The sequence below is a fragment of the Callithrix jacchus genome, chromosome 8 (genome assembly GCF_049354715.1).
Source record: "Callithrix jacchus isolate 240 chromosome 8, calJac240_pri, whole genome shotgun sequence".
Lineage (NCBI taxonomy): Eukaryota > Metazoa > Chordata > Mammalia > Primates > Cebidae > Callithrix > Callithrix jacchus.
This window is the reverse complement of record NC_133509.1, coordinates 137,914,413-137,940,794: the sequence shown is the minus strand read 5'-3', so window position 1 is coordinate 137,940,794 and position 26,382 is coordinate 137,914,413. Positions and strand designations below refer to the sequence as shown.

Sequence of the window (26,382 nt, the reverse complement as noted above, 5' to 3'; positions counted from 1 at the left end):
TTAGTGTTTCACTTGGATGGAGCTGATGTTCAAAATCCTAGCCTCCGGGGCGGCGTGAGACAGGCCACAGTGGTCCTCTGCCCTGGCCGATGTGTGGTCTGCAGACTGGGAGGGAGGCCTAGGGCTTGGTGCTGCTGTGGATGCGCCTCACACAGGTGGGGCATGGGTTTCCACTTCCCAGTCTCTCACAGTGTGCTTCCTCCTAATGAATCGAATTGATCCTCCTCGTCTTCTGATTGATTCCTCATTTGTGGCTTTCCTTACCATGAATGTGACAGTGCCTTCTCAGGGTCCTTCCTCATGGATGCGAATGCCCGTAGCTGTTAGTGTGGGGATGGCCAGCCCGAGGTGTGAGTGGGGTGACACCACCAAATTTAAGTAAGGCTTACCTGACACGGTGGTAAACATCTCATAATAAAAAGTGCTGGGGTTACGGGCGAGAGCCCCTGTGCCCGCTCAAATACATTTTATCTTAATGGTTTCTCTGAATAGAATGTTTGCCTAACATGGGAATGCTTTTTTAAAACAAGATTTAAGAAATAGATCTTTTGAATAAGATCTGAAGTATTTTCTGCAGAATCTGAAACTGAAAAGAAAAAAAAAGATGTGAATTATAGGGAAATGTTGGGATTGCATGATAAAAATTAGATGAACATGATTCAAATACTGTAGATTTTATGGTATCTATTTGAAATTGACCATCATAGCATGAGATAGGACAGTTGAAACCATTAAACGTTAACAACCCAGCCCTACCTTTTCTGTCTTAAAACCTCAGGCCAGGCGCGATGGCTCACACCTGTAATCCCAGCACTTTTAGAGGGCAAGGTAGGGAGATCACCTGAGGTCAGGAATGTGAGACCAGCCTGGCCAACAGGACAAAACCCTGTCTCTACTAAAAATATGAAAATTAGCCAGATGTGGTGACAGGCTCCTGTAATCCCAGTTTCTCGGGAGGCTGAGGCAGGAGAATCTCGTGAACCCGGGAGGCAGAGGTGCAATGAGCGGAGATGGTGATCAAGACCGTCTCCAAAAAAAAAAGCAAAAAAACCTCTTTTTTCCATGACAGTTGGGCTTTAAAGTGAACAGCAGTTGTCTATCTTAAATCTAACTTTAAAGAAATAAAATTGGATTTTTAAGAAATAGTTCTCACCTCAGGATGCTACTGTGTGAAGTACCTGAAAAAATTGAAAATGTGCAGCGAATTGCCCTTCAAGGAAAACACTTGACTTCACATAAGTTGAGGAACTCACAATACTGCAGGGTTGACAGATAGCTCCTCTCCTTGCCTCTGCCCTGCCTCCTGTCGCCAAGCCAGGTGCCCTTAGAAATCTGTTTGTGCTGACATCAGTGATGCTGGATAAACAGGCACACAAGACTGTTAATTCCAAACTATATTAAATACAGTGAAACTACATGCTTTTCTCTGAAAGGACACAGAAAGCTTTTTTTTTTTTTCCTGGAAGAGACTAGAAATAATGTGACCATGTAATCTCATCCCAAAACATGTAACATAATACCCATTAGTCCTTGACCACCTTTGTTTTGTTCTTCGATTCTTCGAGTGTTACGGGATGACAGTATGTTATGGTCACCTTAAATTTGTGTGAGAAGCTCACAGAAAGGCCCTCATTAATGACAATGGATGAGAGGAAATGCACTCCCCTTAAATCTGAAGTCAGAAGTGTTTTGGCAATGTGAACTGTGTGTAGTAATCTTTTCTTCCCCCCAAATAGGCTAGACACTAGGAGATAAAGGTCAAGTTTCACAGTTCGATTTTAAACAATTTGTGTTGGGGGTTAGGTTTTTGGTTAGTTTTATTGATTGTTAGGTCACTGTGGCAACAAAATTGTTTTTAGATTAAAACTGCAAAAACAATCAATATAAGGGAACTTTGGATTTTTGTTTTTCTTGGCAAGGAATTAGAAATTGAAAGATAAATTTGAATGGAATGATATAATTACATTCAAATTCTGTCCTTGGATTGGAGCCGCTTTGGAGAACACCTGGGACCTATTGTAGGGTGAGTCCCAGTGTTAATTTAGGGGATGATTCACCTGACTTCCAAAATCGCAGAGTCATAGGTTGGAAAACTCTTAGGAATTTTCCCCCAAGACGGTCTTGCTCTGTCACCTAGGCTGGAGTGCCGTGTCCCCATCATGACTCACTGCAGCCTTGACCTCCCAGCTTACGCAGTACTTCAGCCTCAGCCTCCTGAATAGCTGGGGCTGCAGGCATGCACCACTACGCCTGGCTAATTTTTTATTTGTTGTGGAAACGAGGTCTTGCTGTGTTGCCTAGGCTGGAATTGAACTCAGGCTCAAGTGATCCTCCTACCTTGCCCTCCCAAACGTTGGGATTGCAAGCATGAGCCACTGTGCTCCGCCATGTTAGGAATTTGGGGAGGTCACGTTGCTTGCCCTCTAGCCGGCTCCCTACTCTCTCTTTTCCCTAATCCTTTCTTGGTGAGCAGCCCTCTAACCAGCTGTCCTTCACAGGACTGTGGTCACCCAGGCCACTTTGCAGGTGCCTGATTTGAAATACCTTTTTTGGCCTGCATGGTGGCTCATGCCTGTAGTCCCAGCACTTTGGGAGGCCGAGGTGGGCAGATGATGAGGTCAGGAGTTCAAGACCAGCTTGGCCAACATGGCAAAACCTCGTCTCTACTAAAAATACAAAAAAATTAGCTGGGCTTGGTGGCACGCAGCTGTCATCCCAGCTTCTCAGAAGTCTCAAGGCGGAGGTTGCAGTGAGCTGAGATTGAGCCACTGCATTCTAACCTGGGCAATAGATGGGGAGACTGTCTCAAAAAAAAACAAAAAAACCCCTTTATTTTATTTTCGCATTTTGTTTCTGTTCTCATTGTTAGTGACTTAGCTGAAGCGCTCAGGTTCTCAGGCCTAAATGAATGCCTTTCCCACTTGAAGTTTGAAATGCCTCTGCCAGACCAGTCTCCCTCTTCGTCACTCTGCCTTTCCAAAACTACAGTGCCTTCATATTCTGTTGCCTTTAAGATAAAAAGTCTGGTATCCACAATTCAGTATTAGAATTCGAAATTGACCTAAAAAGATGCATCTAATCTTAGTTTTAGAAGTTAAGGTTATGGCTGGAAGCAGTGGCTCACACCTGTAATCCCAGCACTTTGGGAGCCTGAGGCAGGTGGATTACAAGGTCAAGAGTTCGAGACCAGCCTGGCCAACGTGGTGAAACCCTATCTCTACTAAAAATACAAAAGATTAGCTAGGTGTAGTGGTGGGTACCTGTTACCCCAGCTACTTGGGAGGCTGAGGCAGGAGGATCCTTTGAACCCGGGAGGTGGAGGTTGCAGTGAGCTGAGGTTGTGCCATTGTACTCCAGTCTGGGCAACAAGAGTGAACCTCCCATCTAAAAAAAAAAAAAAAAAAAGTTGAGGTTAACAACACTTCCCACCATGTCCCATGGGGTGATTTTCTTTAAGTGTAATTTCACCTTTATGAATGTAATGCGTGTGCTTGGTTTTGGAACCCAAGCGGTAGTCCAGGGTTATGATGCGAGCCAGCAGTCCCTCTACCAGCCGCTTGCTCCGCACTCCAGCTTCCCACAGATAACTACTTTTAACTCCTGTTTCTACTTATCATTTTAGTTAGGATCACATTTAGCTGCCAGTACTGGAGCACAAAGTGACAGTGACTTAAATCAGGTTGATTTCTGTCTCTTGTGAAGTTGACATGTCAGCAGTCGGTGCTGGTTGGACAGCCTGGCTCCGAGAAGCCTCCGGGCTGCGGCCTTTTCCCACCCTCAGACCTCCATCTGAGCCGGCGGCCATCCCATCACCCTCCTTCAGCCAGGCAGGCTGGGGGTGGGATGTTACTATAGAAAAAACTTGGATATCGGTGGGTGCTTAGCAATGCCTGCCTCAAATTTCATGTTTCTGTATAGCATGCTGGTACTGCTAATTTATGGTTTTTCCATTTTGGACATTATCTGCTGACTTCTGCGTAGAAGAGGCTTTAGAACTGTTCTGTGTTCTCCCTCCCTTCACTGCCTGAGGCACATCTACCCCTTGCTCTTTCTCCCTATTCTAAATATGTTTATATAATTTTGTTTGATTGACATTCAGTGTCTTATGATTAGGTAACTGTCTTCACAGCTTACCCATGTAAGATACCATTTACTAAGGGAAATATTTTTGGGTTATTGGAGTGAATTTTCTTTTTTTTTTTTTTCTTATAATAATCCCATGGAGTATTTTTTTTTTTTTTTTTTTTTTCTTTTTAAGAAGGAGACTTGCTCTGTTGCCCAGGCTGGAGTGCAATGGCGTGAGCTCAGCTCACTGCAGCCTCCACCTCCTGGATTCATGTGATTCTCCTGCCTCAGCCTCCCGAGTAGCCCACAGGCACCTGCCATCACGCCCGACTAATTTTTGTATTTTTAGTACAGACAGAGTTTCACCATGTTGGCCAGGCTGGTCTTGAACTCCCGACCTCAAGTGATCCACCCACATTGGCCTCCCAAAGTGCCGGGATTATAGGTGTGAACCACCGCACCCAGCTGAATTTTCTTAAGCTTAGTTTTCAGTGTACAATCGTGAATTTAGTGCCAGGTTTTTAACTAGAATTCCTCCATTAAACACCCCAAGTAATCTTATCCCCTTCATCCCTTCCAGACCTTCTGCTTTCATGTGTCCCACATGCCTGCTACTGAGCAGTCCTCCTCGGAGTTCTTTTCATTCCTTGCAGGAATTCTTTGTGCTTCTCTCCTCTATTGAATTCCCCTTTCTGGATTCTGTGTCTTTTATCTTTTGGTGGAGGGAATCTTCTAGTAGCTTCCTAAGAAAGATTTTATTGGAAGTAAATCTTTTGACCCAGGTCTTTCTGAAAATGCCCTTTCTTCCCTCACATTCGAATGACACTTTGCCTGGGTGTGGAACTCCGGGTGAGAAGTCCTTGTTCCCCAGTTTCAACGTGCGAAGCCATTGCGGTCTGAACTGACAGTGCCGGTAATGAGAAGTCCGAGACCACAGTGGTTTCCACCTCTGTGTGTGGAACTTTTCTTTTTTAAAATCTCTGGAAGCTTTCGGGGAACTCTGTTTATCGCTAATGCTCTTTGATGGGTCTTTTGATTGGGAGGCTTGGGTCCTTCAGCTCTGGGAAATTTTGTTGATAATACTGTAGTTTGTTTTTATTTTATTTCTTTTCTGAGATGGAGTCTTGCTCAGTCACCCAGGCTGGAGTACAGTGATACGATCTCGGCTCACTGCAACCTCTGCCTCCCAGGTTCAAGCAATTCTCCTGCCTCAGCCTCCTGAGTAGCTGGGATTACAGGCATGTGCCACCACGCCAGACTCATTTCTGTATTCTTAGTGGAGATGGGGTTTCACCATGTTGGCCAGGCTGGTCCCGAACTCCCAACCTCAGATGATCCGCCTGCCTTGGCCTCCCAAAGTGCTGGGGTTAAAGGCATGAGCCACCGCTCCTGACCTCTTTTTTTTCTTTTTTTTTTGAGACAGAGTCTTAGTCTGTCGCCCAGGCTGGAGTGTGGTGGTGCAATCTGAGCTTGAACCTCCGCCTCCCACGTTCAAGCGTTTCTTGTGTCTCAGCTTCTCTAGTAGCTAGGATTACGGGTATGTACCACCATGCCTGGCTAGTGTTTGTATTTTTAGTAGAGATGGGGTTTTACCATGTTGGCCAGGCTGGTCTTGAACTCCTGCCTCATGTAATCTGTCTACCTCAGCTTCCCAAAATGCTGGAATTACAGGTGTGGACCACTGTGCTCAGCCTTGTTCTGATTTTTTATGGGGAGGATATCAACTTTATCCTTTAGTTTTTACATTGAATTTTTATTTCTGACGTTGTATCTTTCCTTTTTAATTATTCTTGACTGGGTTTGTGGTGGCTCACGCCTGTAATCCCAGCACTTTGGGAGGCCAAGGCAGGTGGATCACCTGAAGTGAGGAGTTTGAGATCAGCCTGACCAACATGGAGAAACCCCATCTCTACTAAAAATACAAAAATTAACTGAGCATGGTGGCAGGTGCCTGTAATCCCAGCTACTCTGGTGGCTGAGGCAGGAGAATCCCTTGAACCCGGGAGGCGGAGGTTGCTGAGATTATAGCACTGCACTCCACCCTGAGTGACAGAGACTGTTTCAAAAAAAGAGTGTTCTTCTTCTCAGTATTTCTGTTTTTAACACCTTCTGTTCATGAAGGCAGATACTTTTTTTTGTTTTGTTTTGAGATGAAATCTTACTCGGCTGACTGCAACCTCCGCCTCCTGGGTTCAAGTGATTCTCCTGCCTCAGCCTCCCCAGTAGCTGGGACTACAGGTGTGTGCCACCACACCTAGCTAATTTTTGTATTTTTAGTAGAGATGGGGTTCCACCACATTGGTCAGGCTGGTTTTCAACTCCTGACGTTGTGATCCGCCCGCCTCAGCCTCCCAAAGTGCTTGGATTACAGGCGTGAGCCACCGTGCCCGGCCTGGCAATACGTTTACACATTACTCTTTGTTTAATGTTTTAGTGATTCATGCACACGTTTGTTGTATAGACATTTTCTTTCCTCTGCCTCCTGCGCATTTTCACCTGTTTCCTACTTTGGTCATTCTTTGTGTTGGAGGCTTCTCTCTGAAAATCGGATGATTACTGGCTGTCCTTCCATGATTATGAGTGGGCCTGTTGGAAATGCCCTGTATGTTCACCCATGGGTGAACTTTAAGTGTAGAGTCTCACCATGAGGAAATAGAGTATGGAGCCTGCCAATTTGAGGGGCACTAAAGTTGGTCATACAATTCTTTATTTTGGGGCTGTCAGTCTCCCCAGAGAGCAGTTTCCAGTCTTCTGCTTGGGGTGTGGGGATTGGGGGCATAGCTGTCAGTTTCTGGGAAGGTGGCTGAGGTGGAGGAGGGCTGGTAGGGGAGGATCTGACCGCTTCTCCCATAGACTTGAAGTGGGTCCTCTTTTCTGCCCATTACCCTCGGGCCCTCCGAGAGACGAACGCCTCTTCTAATTCCCCAGCCTTTTGCCCACGCTGCGCAGTTCAGTTTTGGTTTCTGGCTTTGCTGGATTAGATACCACCCGTCCATTTGCTTTTCCCACTGCGCAAAATCGTGTTGCCGTTTCTCGTCTGCTGCCATTCCTTGGCATTCACTTAAATGTTTTTTGAAGACTTAAGATGTGCTAGGTGCCACAGTGGTGAAGAAAAAAATCTTGTCCTGGAGCTCGGGTTGCCGTTGGGGCTCTGGTGGTGTCATTATGTCCGCTGTGGTTTCCAGGTTTGCGAGGCACCCGAGCTCTCATCTCTGCATGGAGTCAGAGCGTAGCTCCTCTTTGTTTTGATTTGGATATGTTGCTGTTTGTATTCTTACACTTCCTTGAAAGATTCCCCCGTGAGTAGAAGGAAGAAAGGGGACGAGGGGAGAGCAGGCTTTTCTCTCGTACTGCACGAGCATTGGAGGAGAGAGAGGAGAAAGGGCTCACAGGAATGTGAAGACGTGGGGAGTGCTTGAAGGGAGTGCTGGAAGTGGGAAAGGGTGGCTGGACAGCACCTGCTCTGGTGGCTGGGAGGGTGCGGAGGGTGCGGGGGTCCCTGTGGAGTCCATGTGACGTGGGGATGTTCACAACTGGACATTTGTGACTCAGGAATTGCCTGTAGAAACGTCATCTTTCTGGGAATGTCGTAACTCCAACGCTTTTGTTACGTAGGAAATCATCCATTAAAAATCAACCAGAGCGGAATAAGAAATATTCTTGCCTCTCATCATTCTCTGAAAACATGAAGAATGTAGTGCGATGCGAAGGTGAACACACCTCCTGCACCACAGCACCCAGAAGAGCATTTCAGGGCTCCTGCTCTGTTGTACCTCACCCTTGTTGGCGTGAAAAAATTGAGTTAAAATAATTCAGTCTACCATTTTGTTTAAAAAAAATTTTATCAGTGAGCTGAATTTATTTTTCAACTTTTATTTATTTACGTATTTTAGAGACAGGGTCTCCCTTTTTTGGCCAGGCTGGTCTCAAGCTCCTGAGCCCAAGGGATCCTCCTGCATCATCCTCCCAAAGTACTGGGATTACAGGCATGAGCCACCACGGCCTCTTGCTCTGTTGCCTAGACTGGAGGGCCGTGGCGCGATCTCGGCTCACTGCAACCTCTGCCTCTCGAGTTCAAGTGATTCTCCTGCCTCAGCCTCCCAAGTAGCTGGGATTACAGGCATGTGCCACTACACCTGGCTAATTTTATATTTTTAGTAGAGGTGGAGTTTCACCGTGGTCTTAGGCTGGTCTCAAACTCCTAACCTCAGGTGATCCACCTGCCTGGGCCTCCCAAAGTGCTGGGAATACAGGTGTGAGCCACTGTGCCCGGCCCAGATGTTTGTTTTCTAACCCAAAGTATTTGAAATCAAATTGTTGAAAAGTCTTTGTTTATTAACAGAACAGCTTTCTGATGTACCTTCAAAATGAAACTGTTTTCAGATATGTGGGAAATACTGTCAGACTAGGAGCAAATGGAGAAGTTATTGGAAATGCCCTATGTCCAGTTTTACCGGTTAATAAGTGTCAGGTATGCATTTATATTATACTATATCAGAACAAGAAATGTTTCTCAAAACATCAGACATTGACATGGTTTTATGTAACTGAAATGATAAGCCTGAATATATTTCCTTCTACAAATATTTAGATATTTTTTTAAAAAGCAAGATTTGTGTTTATGAAGTTTCAATAATACTTGTGACATAACAGGAGGGTTTTTAAACGGGAACTGGATGTCTGTCAGCAATAAGAGAGAAATTTAAGTTGAATTATACCGCTGATTTTATTTTTATTTTTTACTTTTTTATTATTTTTTGAGGTGGAGTCTCACTCTGTTGCCCAGGCTGGAGTGCAGTGGTGCGATCTTGGCTCACTTCAACCTCCGCCTCCCAGGTTTTTTTTTTTTTTTTGGTGAAAAAGAAAGGGTTCTCTGCTATTTACAATTACCACATAATATTTCCTTTTTCCTGTTTTTTTAAATTTTTTTGTAACAGCTTTATCGAGATTCAACTCATGCATAATTTCCCTGTTTAAAGCGTACAGTTGAGTGTCAGTGTACTTTAGTATATTCAAGTTGTGCAACCATCTCCACTATCTTATCAGAACATTTCTTCACCTCCAAAGGAACCCTCCAGCTGTACCCTCACCCCAGCCCTGAGCAGCCACAAATCTACTTTCATTATATATCTGCCTATTCTGATATTTTCTGTAAGTGAAGACCCATCGTATAATATGGGTCTTTTGTGACTGACATGTATGTTGTTCAAGGTTTGTCCCATATTGTAGCATATATAGTGCATCATTCCTTTTTATGGCGAAATATATTTATTAATTTTGTGTGTGTATGTGTTTTTTTTTTTTTTTTTTTTTGAGATGGATTCTTGCTCTGTCACCCAGGCTGGAGTGCAGTGGCACCAGCTTGGCTCACTGCAACCTCTGCCTCTTGGGTTCAAGCAATTCTCCTGCCTCAGTCTCCTGAGTAGCTGGGATTACAGGCCTGAGCCACCACGCCTAAGTTTTGTATTTTTAGTAAAGATGAAAACCATGTTGGCCAGGCTGGTCTCGAACTCCTAACCTCAGGTGATCCGCTCACCTGGGCCTCCCAAAGTACCTTTTGTTTATTTTTAATAATGATGCTCTGAACATTAATATACAAGTTTTTGTGGGATATATGTTTTCATTTCCCTGGAGTACATACCTTAGAGTAGAATTGCTAGGTCATGTCAAGGCTCCATGTGGAGCATCCCAAGGAACTGCCAGGTTGTTTGCTGTAGTGGCCTGCATCTGCATCCCCACCAGCAGCCCGCAGGGTTTCCACTCTCTCCGCATCCTTGTCAACACTTGTTATTTTCCGTTCTTTAAAGTTTAGCTATTGTAGTGGTACGAGGTCGTTTCTCATTGTGGTTTGGATTTGCTTTTCCCTCATGGTGAGTGTTGCTGAGCATCTTTTCGTGTGCTCGTTTGCCATTTGTATGTCTTCTTCGGAGAAGTGTCCATTCAAGTTATTTACCCATTTAAAAAATTGTGTTGTCTTTTTGTTGAATTTAAGAGTTCTTCGTATATTCTGGATAGAAGCCCCATATTGGACTATGATTTGCAAGTATTTTCTCCCATTTTGTGGGTTGTCATTTCACTGTCTTAATGGTATCCTTTGAAGCACAGATGTTCTCAGTTTTGATAAAGTCTAATTTAACTTTTTTTTTTAAAGTTGATTTATTACAAGTCCCCAAGAGGGCTTTATTTTTTCTTTTCAACATCTCGTTCTTCACCTTCCCTGGCTCTTTTTGCCCATATGCCGACAAGCCGGGTGTTGGCACAGGCCACGTGGAGACTAGCGAAGGCTTTGAAATTCTCCTCAAATTCACCCAGCGATGACTCGGGCTTTCTCCTTCTTATAGACATTCGGGAGGGGCATGACTGGCTCTGTCAGCTGGGTGGCCGGTTTCAGTTCTTTAGCAGAACTGTCTCCCTTCTTGGGGGCCGAGGGCTTCCTGGGGAAGAGGATGAGTTTGAAGTGGTACTCCTTCAGCCGCTTCACCTTGGCCTGCAGGGACTCGCTCCGTGGACTCATTACCCCTCCTTGGGTCCACAGAGATCCCAGTGGTCCAGGCCACCTTCTTGTGAATGCCAGCCACTGAGTTCCTCCAGGCTGCAGCCACGGCTGGCGCACACCTTGGTGTGATACGGACTGTGCTGCATGATGGGCCGGATGGGAAACGACGCAGGGCACAGGGCAATGCGGGGGACGCTTTGGCTTACTGGGCCTTGCACCTGCGGATCTTCTGGGCTGGCTGGTTCAACCATGTGGCCGTGCGCCAGCTGCCAGACCTTGTGGAAGTGGGGCTTCCATGCCATTCCGGCTGGGCGTCATGGCTGCCCAGGGCCCTTCTGCGCAGGGAAACAAATTCAACTAGTTGTTGTTGTTGCTATGGTGTCATATCTAGCAAATGCAAGGTCACAAAGTTTTCTACCTGTGTTTTCTTCTCAGAGTTTTTTAGTTGTAACATTTAATTTAGTTCTTTGATCAATTTTGAGTTAATTTTTGATACGAGGTAGGGGGTTATATTCATTCTTTTTTGCATGTAGATATCCAGTTGTTCCAATGATGTTATTCTTTCCCCCATCGAATGCTCTTGAAATCCTTGTCCAAATCAGTTGACTGTAAATGTATGAGTTTCTTTCTAGACTCTCAGTTGTATTCCATTAATGTATATGTCTGTTCTTGGCCGGGTGCCATGGCTCAAACCTGTAATCCCAGCACTTCGGGAAGCAAAGGCAGGCGGATCACAAGGTCAGGAGATCGAGACAATCCTGGCCAACATGGTGAAACTTCGTCTCGACTTAAAATACAAAAATTATCTGGGTGTGGTGGTGCACACCTGTAGTACCAGCTACTTGGGAGGCTGAGGCAGGAGAATCGCTTGAACCTGGGAGGCGGAGGTTGCAGTGAGCAGAGATCACGCCACTGCACTCCAGTCTGGAGACAGAGAGAGACTCCATCTCAAAAATAAATAATTAAATTAAAATTTAAAAAGTTTTATAGTTTTCAGAGTACGAGTTGTTTAGTTTTCTTTTTAATTGGAGTAAAAATATATAAAATAAAATTTTCCTCTTTAACTATTTTTGTTTTTTGAGATGGAATTTTTGTTCTTGTTGCCCAGGCTGGAGTATAGTGGCTCGATGTCAGCTCACAGCAACTTCTGCCTCTGAGGTTCAAGCAGTTCTGCCGCTTCAGTCTCCCGAGTAGCTGGGATTACAGGCACTGCCATCATGCCCAACTAATTTTTGTATTTTTAGTAGAGACGGGGTTTCACCATGCTGGCCAGGCTGGTCTCGAGCTCCTGACCTCAGGCAGTCCACCCGTCTCGGCCTCCCAAAGTGTTGGGATTACAGGTGTGAGCCACCACGCCTGGCCAGTCATCTTCCTTATTTCTGTTAATGTCAGTAGTAATGTCCCTTCTTTTATTTCTGTCCTAGCAATTTGAGTTGCCGCTTTTTTTCTTAGTCAATCTCAAAAATGGCTACAATTGTACATTTTATGTTACATAGGTTATATGTATTTTACCAGAATAAAAGATAGCTTGTAATTCCAGTATTTTGGGAGGCTCAGGTGGGCGAATCGCTTGAGTTCAAGACCACCCTGGGCAACATAGTGAGGCCCCCTCTCTACAAAAAAATAGAAAAATTAGCTGGACGTGGTTGTGCTCACCTGTAGTCTCAGCTACTTAGGAGGCTGAGGTGGGAGGATTGCTTGAGCCCAGGAGGTGGAGTTTGCAATAAGTCAAGATCAGGAGCTGCACTCCAGCCTGGGTGACAGAGTGAGACTGTGTGTCTAAAAATAGAAAGTAATTGACTGGGCATGGTGTCTTATGCCTGTAGTCCCGGAACTTTCGGAGGCCAAGACAGCCTGACCAACATAGAGAAACCTCATCTCTACTAAAAATTAGCCATGTGTGGTGGCACGCACCTGTAGTCCCAGCTACTCGGGAGGCTGAGTCAGGAGAATTGCTTGAACCCAGGAGGCGGAAGTTGCAATGAGATCACGCCATTGCATTCCAGCCTGGGCAACAGGAGCGAAACTCTGTCTCAAAGTAGATAAGTAAAAAGTAATTGTAAGTAAGTGTACTTGCTGCTTGGGAGGCTGAAATGGGAGGATTGCTTGAGCCTGGGGAGGTCGAAGCTGCAGTGAGCTGTGATTGTGCCACTGCACCCCAGCCTGGATGGCAGAGCGACCCTCTGTCTAAAAGGCAGAAGAAAAAGTGGGCTCATGATAAAATAAATTCAGACAGTACAAGAAGTAGGTCTGCTACAAAAAGTGAAAGTCTCCTTCCCTAATTATTATACTTGTCTTACTTTTTTATTTTAAAGCATATTCTAGACTTGTTCCATTAGAATTGAATGTTAATTTGATTTTTTTAAACATTAAAAAATGATTTTGATTAGTCTAAAAGTCTAAGATGGGTTGGGCGTGGTGGCTTACGCCTGTAATCCCAGCACTTTGGGAGGCCGAGGCGGGTGGATCACGAGGTCAAGAGAGCGAGACCATCCTGGTCAACATGGTGAAACCCCGTCTCTACTAAAAAAAAAAAAAAATACAAAAAATTAGCTGGGCATGGTGGCACGTGCCTGTAATCCCAGGTACTCAGGAGGCTGAGGCAGGAGAATTGCCTGAACTCAGGAGGTGGAGGTTGCAGTGAGCGGAGATCGCGCCATTGCACTCCAGCCTGGGTAATAAGAGGGAAACTCTGGTCTCAAAAAAAAAAAAAGAAAAGAAAAAGTCTAAGATGGCTGGGTGTGGTGGCTCATGCCTGTAATCCCAGCACTTCGGGAGGCAGAGGCGGGTAGGGCAGATTGCTTGAGTCCAGCCTGGACGACATGGCAAAACCCTGTCTCTACAAAAAAACACAAAAATTAGCTGGACGTGGTGGTGTGGGCCTGTGTCCTAGCTACTCAGGAGGCTGAGGCAGGAGATGCTTGACGGTGGGAGGTCGAGACTGCAGTGAACCATGATTGCGCCAGTGTACTCCAGCATGGGCGTCAGAGCCAGACCTTTTATCTAAGTGAATAAATAAGTAAATAGGCTGAGCACAGTGGCTCACACCTGTAATCCCAGCACTTTGGGAGGCCTAGGCAAGTGGATCACAGGTCAGGAGTTCAAGACCAGCCTGGCCAAGATGGCAAAACCCCGTCTCTACTAAAAACTACAAAAATGAGCTGGGTGTGGTGGCAGGCGCCTGTAATCCCAGCTACTCTGGAGGCTGAGGCAGGAGAATGGCCTGAACCCCTGCGGCAGAGGGTGTAGCGAGCCAAGGTTGCGCCACTGCACTCTAGCCTGTGCGACAGAGTGAGACTCCGTCTCAAATAAATAAATAAAACAAAATAAGCCAAGATTTTTAATGAGAAATTAATGTTGAGATATGGTTATTGCATGTATCAAGGATTGTAATTTTTGTCTTTGGCTATTTTTTATTGTTCCTATTACTATATATGCTATATATGGGTGTATAGTAATAGGAATTATATATGCATTCCCAGAATAAAACATGCTTAGCTAGCTATGGCATTTCATTCTCTAACTGCACAGTTGAGCCTATTGTACGCATTATTTTTTTAGTTTTTTTTTTTAAATCCATAATCCTAAATGTGTAGTAGTCTGTAGACAAACTGCTATTTTAACTTTTTTTTTCTTGAGATGGAGTCTTGCTCTATTGCCAGGCTGGACTGCATTGGCGCGATCTTGGCTCACTGCAACCACCGCCTCCCAGGTTCAAGTGATTCTCCTGCCTCAGCCTCCTGAGTAGCTGGGACTACAGGCACCTGCCACCACACCCAGCGAATTTTTGTATTTTTAGTAGAGATGGGGTTTCACCATGTTGGTCAGGCTGGTCTCGAACTCCTGACCCTTGTGATCAGCCTGCCTTGGCCTCCCAAAGTTCTGGAATTACAGGCGTGAGCCACTGTGCCCTGTCAGTTTTAACAGTTGTGTGTTATCTTTGGGATATTTTGGTGTCCGAGTTGTGGTAGAGTTTTAGGAAAAATTATGAAGCATTCAGTCTTGTGTTCAATCATTTTTTATTTTATTGTATTACTAGTTTTTGTGGCAAGTGCAGTGGCATGATCATGGCTGACTGCAGCCTCCACCTCCCGGGCTCAGGTGATCCTCCCACCTCTCAGCATCTCGAGTAGCTGGGACTATGGGTGTGCACCACCACACTAGGCTAATTTTTGTATTTTGGTACAGATGAGGTTTTTCCATGTCGCCCAGTTTGGTTTTAAACTCCTGAGCTCAAGTGATCCTCCTGCCTTGGCCTTCTGAAGCGCTGGTGTATTACAAGTGTGAGCCATTATGCCTGGCCTAATTTTTAATATTTTGTAGCGATGAGGTTTTACTGTGTTGCCCAGGCTTGTCTCGAATTTCTGGGCTCAAGTGATTCTCCTGCCTTGGCCTCCCAAAGTGCTGGAATTACAGGTGTAATTCCACCATACCTGATGCCTGAAAAATATTTTAGAGAGTGAAGTTTTAAAGTCTTCATTTATAAAACCACCTGAATACAGTGTTTTCCAGTGGGAGATATTCTTGAACTTCTAAATACTTTCCAAAGTTAATATTCTGTAATAGTTAGGCTTTTTTGTTGGTTTTTTAATTAGTCTCTTAGAAACACCATCCATTTAATCAATAATTTTTGGTTTATAAACATAAAGTTGTAAGTTTGGTGTAAGCATTGAAAACCAATAAAAAACACTTATAATAATTATGGTAATATTTCAATCACTGAGACCCGAGTCCTGTGTCTGGACCCACAGGGGAGGCAGTTGGAGTCAGTGGGAGAGGAAAGGGCTGAGGGGTTGCTCCTCTCGGTCTTGATTCTTCCTTGCTTCTGGGTCACTCTCAGCTGCCCCTGTGTTGGGTTCACATCAAGTCCTTGATGATTTGCTAGAGATTTTTCATGGGACGTGGGAATATATACATATATGTCTGTTGTATGTAGTATACATGCATGTCACTACGTAACACGTAGTGTTAATTTTTCTCCCATGTGGATTGAGGGTGGCAGTCTTCCCAAGCTGCTTAATGTCTAACAGTGTCTTACTGTGCCTGGTTTACTGGTGGTTTGTGTGGCCGAGTGGGAGCTAGGGGGGCTGAAGGATCTTGAGGGACACGCCGCTCCCTGGTGGCTCCACGGAGGAGGTGGGGCAGGTGGCTGTAACACCACCGAAGGCACTAACCGGAATTCCTCAGTGTTCTCCTCAGTGATGTGTCTATTTCCTCAGCGTCAGTTCTCTCTGTACCTTGGAACTTTTCCTCCAATTATTTCTCTTCTAAGAGTGTTAATCCTCAGTTGTCCATTTTGCATGGATTATTTTAAAAGCTTCCCTAAAAATAGTATAGGATTCACTGCTAGTTGCCCCATTGAAGGTAGTCATTTTGCATACTGCTAGATCCTCAGTGGATCAGATTGTGTAGTTTTTCTCCAACAGCATTTTAATAGTAATTGTCTTGGAATATAAGTAAAACTTCATTTAATATTAAGGAAAGAAACTTTAAAAATACAGGTTATTCTGAATTAGTATCCATTTCATAGTCCCCTCTACATCCCTTTTCTTTTTTCTATTTTGAGATGGTGTCTTGTTCTGTCACCCAGGCTGGAGTACAGTGGCACGATCTCAGCTCACTGCAACCGCCGCCTCCTGGGTTCAAGGGATTCTCCTGCCTCAGCCTCCCAAGTAGCTGGAATTACAGATGTGCATCACCACACTTGGCTAAGTTTTTATTTTAGTAGAGACAGGGTTTCACCATGTTGGTCAGGCTGGTCTTGAACTCCCAACCTCAGGTGATCCACTGCCTCAGCCTCCCAAAGTGCTGGGATTACAGGTATGAGCCCCCATACCTGGCCTCTACATCCCTTTTCTTAGTTTATTTTTTCCCTGCACTGGTAATTTCTGTTGTTGGTTGTATTGCAAGTTTAATGATGCTTAAAGTACTGTATTTATAATTTGAGAGAAATATTCTTAGTAAAATGAACTTTAAATGTTTTCATTTTTCCTGTTTTTTAAATGTGTATTTTTTAAAATGAGATAAGGTCTCACTGTTTTGCCCAGGTTGGTCTCAAACTCCTGGCCTCAAGTGATCCTCTCACCTTGGTCTCCCAAAATGCTGGGATTGCAGATACGACCCATCATACCTGGCCTTAATAAATGTTTTTAAAAATAAAGTTTGGGCCAGACGTGGTGGCTCATGCCACCCAGTACTTTGGGAGGCCGAGGTGGGCAGATCACAAGGTCAGGAGTTCAGGACCAGCCAGGCAAATATGGTGAAATCCTGTTTTTACTAAAAATACAAAAAGTAGCTGGGTATGGTGGCATGCACCTCTAATTCCAGCTACTCGGGAGGCTGAGGCAGGAGAATCAGTTGAACCTGGGAGGCAGAGGTTGCAGTGAGCCGAGATTGCACCACTGCACTGTGGCCTGGGCGTCAGAGTGAGACTCCATCTCAAAAAAATTAAAATAAATAATGTTTGGTGTGGAGAATTTTAACTTTCTCATTTTCCTAAAGCATTCTCCAGTACCACATATGAAAGGAAGACTTGGGTAAACATTTTAACAGTAAGAGAATCTCCATGATAGACCTTTTAAAAGTTCAGTCCTACATGCGTGTATCAGATGCAGGAGATGGAGACAGATATGGTATGCCGAATGCTGAAGCTGTTTACCGTGGCAGCTTTGCACAATCTGTACAGAAGTTTTACCAGTTCATAAAACTGCTTTATGACCCTGAAGGAATGCCAGAAATAAACACGCCCACAGCAAATACACCAGATGTGGGGCTGATTTTCCTGCCACGATGCACGTCCAGCGAGGAAACTGCTGTGTGGTTTGGGGCAGGAGCTTGGAGTGATTTGGATTCAATCTTCCTGTTTTGAGTATTTGTAAAAGGAAACTAATTTTCCAAAACTCCTAGCTAGTAACCCATGTCGCTCAGCCATCCTCCATTTAAATATTATTGAAAATAATGACGAGGTCATGTATGAAAATGTCCTCCTTCCTTTTTTGGAGTGTCTTGAGTTTTTCTATGGTGATACTCTTATTTGTATAATGAGTATTAATAAAAGTGATAGTAATTGGTAATATGTCTTTTTCAAATTTCAAAATTTTAAATTTCAAATACATTTAGAAGTAGAGAGTATAGAGTAATGAACCCCCAATTCCAACCGTTATTAGCTAAGAGGCAGTCGCATTTTGCTTTTATCCCTTTTCCCCAAAAAGGATTACTTTAGGAAAATCCCAGGAATCTGTCATCTCATTTGTAAATAGTTCCGTATGTGCCTCAAGATGAGGGCTTTCTTTAAAAACATAGCCATAATAATATGACGTTGAAAAAAATAAGAGTAATTTCTCAATATCATAAAATAGTCATTGTTTAAATTTCCTTTAAAAAAAAAATTGAGATTTGTGGCCGGGCACAGTGGCTCACACCTGTAATCCCAGCACTTTGGGAGGCAGGTGGATCACTGAAAGTCAGGAGTTCGTAACCAGCCTGGCTAACATGTCAAAAGTCCGTCTCTACTAGAATATAAAAATTACCCAGGCACAGTGGCATGTGCCTGTAATCCCAGCTACTTGAGAGGCTGAGGCAGGAGAACTGCTTGAACCCGGGAGGTGGAGGTTGCAATGAGCCGAGGTCGCACCGCTGAACTCTTCTAGACTGGGTAACAGAGCAAGACTCCGCCTCAAAAAAAAAAGTGGGTTTGTTTTACAGGAGCCTGCCCATGGCATTTGGATTTTACACCTCCTCAATCTCTTTAAAATCTGTAGATTTTTCTCCCTCCATTTTTTTCTCTGTTTGCAGTTTATTTTTGGAAGAATCGGGGCACTTGTCCCGTCCTGTTCAAAAGTTTTGACTGGTTTCTAGTGTTTTCCTAGCTGGACAAATTTGGCATTTGACAAATCATTCCTATACTATGGGCCCAGTGTATTTTGTGGGAAACAAACTACTTGGGGATTAACTTGGTGTAAAAAAAAAAATAGGCATTTCTGATTTGATTTCAAATGTTGCAGTGGTAAGGTACGTTCCAGTCAGCACTTGGCGAGGCCGGAGGCCCAAGAGTGCACCCATGCCGGGGTGCAGGGAGGCCAAGAGGTGTGTTACTGCCTCCCTTCTCCTTGGTCCTTGTGGGTGGGCATGAGCGGCTGGATCTGACTGACTTGTCACTGCAAGACAGCAGAGGGGGGACAAGGAGAAGTGAACGAAATATGTGTTGCTTCTTCAGGCCTTCATGTCACAAACACCTGCCACTGCCCTGAGGACAGAAGGCTGGCTGCTGGCTGCTGCTCTCGGCTCCCTGTGCGGCTTGCTGGCTGAGGACACCCTGGGCTTGGAGCGTTTTCCTTAAAATGAATGAATGAATGAAGGCAGGTTTTTTTTTTTTTTTTTGTGAAAGGAAGAAAGAGAAAGAAAAAGAGGGAGAGAGAACAGAAATGTTGCTTTATCCTAAAAAATGGGTATTAATAATGGCCAATCAGTATTTCATTTAAACCTATGAGTAGGTGTGATATGGTATTGACAAGAATGTATATTTTGTGTATTTTAAGTGGAGAGCTCTATAAATATTTATTAAGTTTACTTGTTCCGGATCTGAGTTCAAGTCCTGGATATCCTCATCAATTTTCTGTCTCATGGAGTCTAAGTCTCTATTTGTCTGGGTGTTAGAATCGTTAGCTCTCACTGTTGCATTGATCCTTTTACCACCATATCTTTGTTGCTTTAAAATCTATTTTATCAGATGCGAGAATGGCAACTCCTGCTTTTTATTTATTTATTTATTTATTTATTTATTTTTGCTCTCCATTTGGTTGGTAAATCTTTCTCCATCCCTTTGTTTTGAGTCTTTGGTGTATCCTTGCATGTGAGATGGGTCTGGATGCAGCATACCGTTGGGTTTTGCCTGGATCTTTTGATTGGGGGATTGAGTCGATTTAAATTTAAGATTACTGCCATTTGGTGTTAACTGACTGTTTTATCCATTCGTTGATGTAAATTCTTCTTTATGTTGATGCTCTTTACTTTTTGGTATATTTTTAGAAAGGCTAATACTGGTTGTTTCTTTCTGTGTGTAATGCTTCTTCCAGAAGCTCTTGTAAAGCAGGCCTGGTGGTAATAACATCTCTGAGTACTTGCTTGTTCATAAAAGATTTTATTTTTCCTTCAGTTGTGAAGCTTAGTTTGGCTGGATATGAAATTCTGGGCTGAAAGTTCTGTTCTTTAAGGATGTTGAATATTGGCCCCCACTCTCTTCTGGCTTGTAGAGTTTCTGGGGAGAGAGCTGCTGTAAGTCTGATAGGCTTCCCTTTGTGGGTAACCTGACCTCTCTCTCTGGCTGCCCTTAGTATTTTCTCCTTTGTTTCAACCCTGGTGAATCTAATGATTACGTGCCTTGGGGTTGCTCTTCTTGAGGAATATCTTTGTGGTGGTCTCTGTATTACCTGGGGTTGAATATTGTCCTGCTTTGCTAGGTTGGGAAAATTTTCCTGAATAATATCCTGAAGAATATTTTCCAGCTTGGATTCATTCTCTCCGTTGCATTCAGGTACACCTACCAAATGTAAATTAGGTCTTTTCACATAGTCCCACATTTCTTGGAGACTTTGCTCATTCCTTTTTATCCTTTTTTCTCTAATCTTGTCTTCTCGTTTTATTTCATTAAGTTGGTCTTCGACCTCTGATATCCTTTCTTCTGCTTGATCAATTCGAGTGTTTAAACCTGTGCATACTTCTCGGAGTTCCTGTATTGTATTCTTCAGTTCCATTAATTCACTTATATTCCTCTCTAAATTGTCTGTTCTCATTAGGATTTCGTCCTAATGAGACGAAATGAAGGCAGATCTTATGGTAACATGATAGTTGTTCACTGGAGGCACTTTGGAGTTGACATTAATGAGGACTCCACTTTTTAAAATGTAATATTAAGCTTTTAGATTTTTTAAATTGAAGTTTAGAAAAATTAGTTGATACTTGTCTATCGGTGTAAGTGATGCTGTGCTCTCTGGTACATCAGCCTTTTAATTTGTTTCTCAAATCCAGCTCTTAAAAATCCAGCTCTTTTTAAAAATTTTTATTTATTTATTTTTATTATTTTTTTAAATATGGGGTTTCACCATGTTGGTCAGGCTGGTCTTGAACTCCTGACCTCAGGTGATCCGCCCGCCTTGGCCTCCAAAGTGCTTGGATTACAGGCGTGAACCACCATGCCTGGCCAAAAATCCAGCTGTTATAAATCAGGGCTGGGCGTCGTGGTTTACGCTTGTAATCCCAGCACTTTGGGAAGTGGAGGCAGGTGGATTACCTGAGTTCAGGAGTTCGAGACCAGCCTGGGCAACACAGTGAAACCCTGTCTCAATTAAAATACAACAAATTAACTGGGCATGGCGGCGTGCACCTGTAATCCCAGCTACTTGGGAGGCTGAGGCAGGAGGCTCACTTGAACTTGGGAGGCGGAAGTTGCAGTGAGCCAAGATCATGCCACTGCCCTTCATCCTGGGTGACAGAGCAAGACTCCATCTCCAAAAAAAAAAAAAGTGAGACAGGTTGGGCATTCTCTCTGCAAATCAGGCTGAACAGAGGCTGGGCCTTGGCACTGGTGGGAGCTCCAGGCACTTCCTGCTGAGCGTGTTAAGGAAAGGACTGCGTGTGGGTGCCTGCAGATGAATACCAAGTTCATCTGAAATCGGAAATGGCCAGACATTCTGGAAAAGTACCGTTTTCATAATCAGATAAACACTGGTAATGTAAACCTTGTATTTTACTGCAGCACTTGTTCAAGGAGAAGCACTTTGACAGCTCTTTGGGCTTGTGAAGGGAAATGCAGCCCTCACAAAGCTACATGCCCTTTTGCAAAACGTTAAACATTTGCTGACCTTGCTGTAAAGTTTTATTGATTATTTGGAAAGCTCTTTTCATTTGTTGTTTTTAGTGCTCATCTCTAGGTGTCTGGTGAAAAGGGTAGTTTTCCTGGCTTACCAATGACTCTCATGAAATCAGAGGAACATTTTCAACGCCCACGTGAAACCATCCTTCCTTCCTGCTCATGACTGCCTTTACTTGGGGGTGGGCAGCCAAAGATGACGAGACAGGAGCACATGGCCCTCCTTCTCTGCTTGGTGTCTGGCTCATGTTCTTTCGTATTTCATTTCCTTTATGCCGGCATTTTTATACTGAAAATATCAGCATAGAGGATTTTTTTTTAATTTAAAAATTTTTTTTTTTTTAGATGGAGTTTTGCTCTTGTTGCCCAGGCTGGAGTGCAATGGCGCAATCTCGGCTCACTGCAACCTCCGCCTCCTGGGTTCAGGCAATTCTCCTTCCTCAGCCTCCTGAGTAGCTGGGATTACAGGCACGCGCCACCATGCCCAGCTAATTTTTTGTATTTTTTTAGTAGAGACGGGGTTTCACCATGTTGACCAGGATGGTCTCGATCTCTTGACCTCGTGATCCACCCTCCTCGGCCTCCCAAAGTGCTGGGATTACAGGCTTGAGCCACCGCGCCTGGCTTTTTTTTTTCATTTTTGAAAAAGTAACTCAGAAATGCTTAGGTTCAGTTGGTTATGTGACGTATTTGAGGTGGGTAGTGTGACACTCAAATCTGAACACTTTTTTTTTTTTTTTTTTGGTAGAGACGGTCTCGCTGTGTCTCCCAGGCTGGAGTCCAGTGGCTCAGTCTTGCCTCACTGCAACCTCCACCTCCTGGGCTCAGGCCATCCTCCCATCTCAGCCTCCTGAGTAGCTGGGACTCTAGGTACAAGCCAGCACACCAGCCTCATTTTTGTATATTCTTTTAGTAGAAACGGGGTTTCACCATGTTGCCCAGGCTGATCTGGAACTTCTAGGCTCAAGTGATGCACCTGCCTCAGCCTCCCAAAATGCTGGGATTACAGGTGTGAGCCAGCCTGAACACTTTTTTTTTTTTTTTTTTTTTGAGAGGGCGTCTCACACTGTCACCCAGGTCGTAGTGCAGTGGTGCAATCTCAGTTCACTGCAACCTCTGCCTCCCAGGTTGAAGTGATTCTCCTGCCTCAGCCATGCAAGTAGCTGGGACTACAGGTGTGCACCACTACACTCAGCTAAGCTATTTTTATATTTTTTAGCAGAGACAGGGTTTCACCATGTTGGTTGGCAAGGCTGGTCTGGAACTCTTGACTTCAGGTGATCCACCCACCTTAACCTTCCAAAGTGCTGGCATTACAGGTGTGAACCACTGCCCCTGGCTCTAGACACAGTTCACCTTAAACTAAAATGATACTTGTTGCATGTACTGTCAGTTCTTCAGAGATGGTACTAATTATGACATTAGAAGCAGCTGGTATTTTACGGTGCTGAAAAAAGGCCAGACCCCTCTGAATTCACAGCAGTGGCGCAAAGAAATTTGAAACTACACTGTCTACTAGATGATTAAGTTAAGAGCAACAAGAAAGTGAGTGGAGCTATTACCAAACGTTTAGACCGAACCCAGTGTCACGCCTGTAATCCCAGCAACGTGGGAGGCCGAGGTGGGAAGATCGCTTGAGCCCAGGAGTTTGAGACCAGCCTGGGTAATATGCAAAACCCCATCTCTGCAAAAAATAGAAAAATTGGCTGGCGCGGTGGCTCGCGCCTGTAACCCCAGCACTTTGGGAGGCCTACGCAGGTGGATCATGAGGTCGGGAGATTGAAACCATCCTGGCCAGCATAGTGAAACCCCATCTCTACTAAAAATACAAAAATTAGTCAGGTATGGTGGCGGGCACCTGTAATCCCAGCTACTCGGGAGACCGAGGAAGGAGAATCCCTTGAACCCAGGAAGTGGAGGTCGCACCACTGCAGCAGCCTGGTGACAGAGCGAGACTTCATCTCAAATAAATAAATAAATAAAATAAAAAATGAATACGTAAATTAGCCAGGCACGGTCATGTGTGCTTGTAGTCCTTGCTATTCGGGGGGCTGAGGCAGGAGGATTGTTTGAGCCCGGGAGGCACGGAGGTTGCAGTGAGCTGAGATTGTGCCATTACACTCCAGCCTGGGTGGCAGAGTGGATACCCTGTAACAAAAAAGTAAAAGAAGAAAAACCAAACATGTGTATGAATGTGGGCCTTCTGTTTTCTGCTTGCTTATTTATCAGAAGAGGATGATATGTATCCTGTATAACATCTGACCCGTACGCAGAGGTTCAGAAAGTGGAAGCTGCTATTAGCAGTGGGTCGGTTTAATATTTCATCAAATATTCAGGGTATAAGAGAATAAAAAGCAAATTGAAAGTGTTAAGAGATCCCGCCCTCTCACGTCTGTGAAATAGGAAGGACTCTGTTATAAGCTTGAAGTAATCCTAAGAGGTCGGTGGATATTACATTTGGTTGCTAAAAATTCCCCACATTACTAATTACTGAAATGAAGTTGCCTTCCTTTGAACCTGTATTTACTGATGCTTTGCAAACGTTTTACTTTCATACATTCCAAACTCTTCTTCCTTTCTTAACGCAGTTTCTGGCGTAGATACCATTTAATCACTGTAGTTTGTTACGAGTGCTGTGACCACTGTCTTCTACAAGTGTGTTAGCAAGTCTCGGTCTCAAGGGTCAGAGCGCCAGGAGGAGTAAGTTAGGATGGACTCTTACAGAGTTCTAGAGGCCAGAGCAGTGGGGGCTCCTTTCTGTCCTGTTTCAGTCAAACAGGCAAGTCCAAGGCCTTCCGGGAGGAAGATGTGTAGACAGTTCCCTTCCTGGCTGTTCATGTCCTCTTTCCTGTCCTGGCGGTCCCTGCTCAGCTTGGAGTGTGGGACAGCGTCTCTGTGTATATTTAGGATGCCCTGGCATTGTACTAGGAAGGAGTGAGGATTCATCCTCAATTTCTCATCCTGCTCCAGTGCAGCAGCTGAGCTCATTTCCCGAATTCCTGTTCCTGGGGCTGGGGTGGGCACCCCCCATCAGTGCTGCTGGTGTGCAGGGTCCTGCCCAGCTGGTATGGGGCTTCCTCTGGGATCATAGATTGCCTGGCACCATGTGTTGCCTTTTGTCTCTAAGGTAACTAAATCGAATACTAAGGTAGAATTGATCTGTGCATGATCTTAAATACCTCTGGTGAGCTGCAAAATCTGCCTATCAGAATATGTGTATATATATATATATATATAGTTGACTTCATAAAAGCACGCATGTTTATGAAGGTATTTTCTTTGTCAAAACGAAAGTTTTGCGCCGGGCATGGTGGCTCATGCCTATAGTCCCAGCACTTTGGGAGGCCGAGGCGGGTGGATCACGAGGTCAAGAGATCGAGACCATCCTGGTCAACAAGGTGAAACCCCGTCTCTACTAAAAAAAGAAATACAAAAATTAGCTGGTCATGGTAGCGCGTGCCTGTAGTCCCAGCTACTCGGGAGGCTGAGGCGGAGAATTGCTTGAACCCAGGAGGCAGAAGTTGCAGTGAGCCGAGATCGTGCCATTGCACTCCAGCCTGGGTAACAACAGCAAAACTCTGTCTCAAAAACAGAAACAAAAACAAAACAAAACAATGAAGTTTTTACTCAAAATTCAGTTAAAAAATAGGAAAAATTAAGAAAAACAAGTGAGTAAAATTATTAATTTTTTTTTTTTTGAGACAGAGTTTTGTTCTTGTTGCCCAGGCTGGAGTGCAGTAGTGCTGTCCCAGCTCACTGCAACCTCCACCTCCTGAGTTCAAGCAGTTCTCCTGCCTCAGCCTCCTGAGTAGCTGGGATGACAGGCACACGCCACCATGCCCAACTAATTTTTTTGTCTTTTTAATAGAGATGGGGTTTCACCATATTGGCCAGGCTGGTCTTGAACTCCTGACCTCAAGTGATCTGCTCACCTCAACCTCCCAAAGTGCTGGAATTACAGGTGTGAGCCATCACGCCTGGCCAAAATTATTAATTTCTAGCAAAGGAAAAAAATTAGGATCAGGTGTAGTGAGTGGTTCATGCCTGTAATTCCAACACTTTGGGAGGCCAAGGTGGGAAGATCACTGTAGCCCAGAAGTTTGAGACCAGCCTGGGCAACATAGTAAGACCCTGTCTCTTCAGAAATAAAAAATTAGCTGCACAGTAATGTGCACCTGTAGTCGCAGCTACTTGGGAGACTGAGGTGGGGGAATCACTTGAGCCCGGGAGATCAAGGCTGCAGTGAGTGAGCCGTGATTGCACTACTGCCTGTGGGGGGACCCTGCCTCAAAAGAAAAGAAAAGAAAAAAATAGCTGTATCTGTGGGTTGCTGCGCTTTTCATGGTATGGAAATGGACAATCTTAAGAGAATGAGTGTGGACCGGTGTGGTGGGGCCTGAGGAAGGTGGGTGGGCCCATTCCAAAGAGACAGGACAGGCACCAGTAATGTTTGTTTAGACCAGTAATGTTTCCAGGAATCAGCTGTATTCCGGCAATTGCTTATTGAAGCTTGGGGCATTTACTTTGTCACTCTAGAATTGAATTTGTGGTTTGTTGTTAGCACTTAAGCCAGTGAAAGTGAACTGGTCCGCAGCCTCTGTGATCTCTGGGCTGCGATCCCACCCCCGCCCCAGCCGGATCGGTTGATGAGTGTGACGTGGGCACCCGTGGAGAATGGGCCAGCTTTCCCTCTGTTCCAAAATGAGTGGTTTGTTGTTGTTGTTTTTAAACAAAACCTTTGGTGAAAATGATTTCCAACATCTCCCGGCGTGGTGGCCTGCGCTTGTAGTTCCAGCTACTTGGGAGACTGAGGTGGGAGGATCCCTTGAGCCCAGGAGGTCGAGACTACAGTGAACCGTGATCGCACCACTGTGTCCCAGCCTGGGTGACAGAGCGAAACCCTGTCTCAGAAACAACAGCAACTAGAACCTTCAGGGTTCTCTCTTCTGACTCC

The 26,382-nt window shown here is 44.6% G+C and overlaps 1 protein-coding gene and 1 pseudogene across 19 annotated transcripts in view; one reads left to right on the top strand and one right to left on the bottom strand.

The window, feature by feature from the left end:
• Positions 1–26,382, top strand: part of CDC42BPB (CDC42 binding protein kinase beta) — a 116,273-nt gene that overhangs the window by 4,279 nt on the left and 85,612 nt on the right. The window lies entirely within an intron of this gene.
• LOC100391136 (large ribosomal subunit protein eL13 pseudogene) lies at positions 10,234–10,879 on the bottom strand (annotated as a pseudogene).